Here is a 2,669-nt window from a genome sequence, read left to right as displayed (position 1 = left end):
TATATATATATATATATATTTGTGTTCCTTATGCATGACATTTTAGTGTTGTCTACTTATTGTGATAATGTGCATGGTATGAGTCCTAATGTGTCCATGTGATGTGTTATTACCTTATATGCATAATGTGGGTCTTATTGACCATATGGTGAAGGTATTTCTTGAAATGTATGAAGTTTATATACTTTCCTTGTTTATGTATCAATAGAATGATGTGCTTGTGGTCTCTTGATAAGTTTACTTAGTACGTGTGAGATTATGGGGCTTCACATGTACATTGCACTAGTAGACTTAGATTGGAGTTATGAGTAAGATCTTAAATGAGTCTATGTAAAGTGAAGTTAGTATATGTGATAGCTATGATTTACTGTAATGGTATTGGGAGTCTTGACTTAAATGTGTATTATGGTATTGAGTTAGGAAGGTTAATGTGCGAGTACCTATGCATCACACCAAGTATCACTAGAGAGTTACTTGGGAAGTTAAGAAGTTACGGAATTAGGAAGAAAAGGGTTCACTGTAAACTAGAATAAAGATTACCGTAAAGGGAAATAAGTTCACTGTAAAGTGGTGCAAATGTGTCTTAAATGCAATATATGACTTGTGTGAAGCTATGACTATTTGATATGCCTAAAATAAATATGTGAATTGTATTATGCTTATTGTATCAAGTTTTATGAAATTTTCAGAAAAAAATGCATGATGCATGGTTTCAAGTAAAATGTCCCTCTTAATACATGTTTTTGCATGGTTGTCATACTTAGTGCATTCTTTTACTAACATCATTCTTCTTCACCTTTTTGCACAAAGTGTAGGTTATGTATACTTAAATGGATGTCTCTAAAGTGAAGGAGCTTGATATGTGTTTCCCAAGCTCAAGCAAAGGAATCCTTAAGTTCAACGATTGCCTATGTCAAGTTCTTATAAAGTCATGTAATCGTTAGTTATGTTTTATGTTATACGGGTCGTGTCCTTAATGTACTATAATAATTTTGAATCTAAGATGGAAAAGAGACTTATAGTCTAACTATGTATCTATGTTACTTTTATATATGTAGATAATGGAAGTGATGTTCTAGCATATGATGTGCTATGAAAGTTTTAAATTTTCCGCTAAATTTACCTATGAAAATGCGATGAATGGAAAATATGTGCTTGTATAAGACCTCTGAGAGGTCAAGTATTCCATGTTGCTTCTAGGAGGTTCTTCCCGGTCGTGACATTATGCATGGGTTGTTCTGTTTATTCAGAGAAACTAGGTTAGTGTTCACTATGACAAAAACTGTTAAACTCTTCTGCAATCTGAGCTTCAAGTAATTATAACTTCACCAAGCTCATGGAATAGACTTTATCAAATGTTTCTCAGCCTTATTAGATAACAATCATTTATATTCTCTCAAACTACAAGTAATTCTTGAATTAAGAACTCACTTAAATGGGTATGAAGATAAATTTATCTTCTCTCGAACTCCAATTTTAACTTCAATGTTGTAAATAGATCTTTGCTTTCTCCTAATAAGTGTTTTTCTACTCGAACAACCACCTGATTCAGGCTAGTCTAAGGTTTGCACTCGTTAGACAAAATTATAATCATTGCTCTACACTCATTTTATAGAGTCAGATTCAGGGTATCATCATAGATCCCACACACTTGATTTAAATATTTAGTGCCTCATCATTCCACGTATATAATAGTTGACAATAATTGAGAACATAATTTTGAATACCTACGAAAGCAAATTGCAACTTAAAAACCACTTTGATAATCTAAGTGGTAAACTTCCTCTTATTGCCAAGTGATTCGAAAACTAGAATGACTCTAAAATACCACGTTCTATCGTACATCCCTTTGTAAAATGTTCGATAATAGTATAATGGTTCAAAAACGACCTAAATAAAACCCCACAAAACGTTTTAAAAAGAAACCTAATAGAACTAAAACTTCATTGTTGATTCCCTTCACGGCCACCATCACGTCCCGTGAAAAGCTTCACGGTCCGTGAAGCCTTCTATTGTCTTCCCTTAGAGGGCCCCAAGATTGGATTTTCTCATCAGCCTCTATACCTAGCTCGATGGACAGGCTCACGAGATGTAAAGGAGACAACGGTTCGTGAAGTTGTCCGTGGTCTTGTGTTCAACTTTCCAAATTCTGAAAACTTGTACTACTCTCTGGAATCTTGTTCATGAGTTCAGCCACGGACCCTTAAAGTGATTACAGTCCGTGAAGACGTCCGTGGTTTACACTTCAATTTTCCCAAATTTTGGAAACTTATTGCACTCTCAGGCATCTTGTTCATGAGCTGATCCATGGACCATTAAAGTTATCACGATCAGTGAAGTTGTCCATGGTCTTTACTTCAATTCTCTCAAATGTGAGTCTTAGGAATCCAGCTATTGCCATCACTCTTCACGGTCACTTTCACGGTCGGTGAAGTGAACCACGAACCGTCAATATGGTCGTGATGTTTAATTCTTTTCTTCTCTTTTTCGTATCTGCGTGAATGTTCCTACATCATTAACAAACACATCAAATCATACAACATAGACTCGATTCTAGTATTAGTTATTTGTTTTTAAGCATTAGATGTAGTCGGATATCCTGGTACATCAGTATGTTATCAAAAGAAGTGTGTAACCACTTATATATATATACAACATAGACTCGATTC

The 2,669-nt window shown here is 34.7% G+C and overlaps 1 long non-coding RNA gene across 1 annotated transcript in view; it reads left to right on the top strand.

Annotated features, from left to right (window-relative positions):
- Positions 1 to 1,025, top strand: part of LOC114074271 — a 5,051-nt gene extending 4,026 nt beyond the window's left edge. Inside the window, exon 2 of the long non-coding RNA XR_003574672.1 lies at positions 816 to 1,025. This is a non-coding gene — a long non-coding RNA (uncharacterized LOC114074271). The remainder of the gene's footprint in view (positions 1 to 815) is intronic.
- Positions 1,026 to 2,669: the final 1,644 nt, after the last annotated feature.

The sequence above is a fragment of the Solanum pennellii genome, chromosome 1, assembly GCF_001406875.1.
Source record: "Solanum pennellii chromosome 1, SPENNV200".
Lineage (NCBI taxonomy): Eukaryota > Viridiplantae > Streptophyta > Magnoliopsida > Solanales > Solanaceae > Solanum > Solanum pennellii.
The sequence above is the reverse complement of the archived record's forward strand: the minus strand, read 5'-3'. Positions and strand labels throughout refer to the sequence as shown.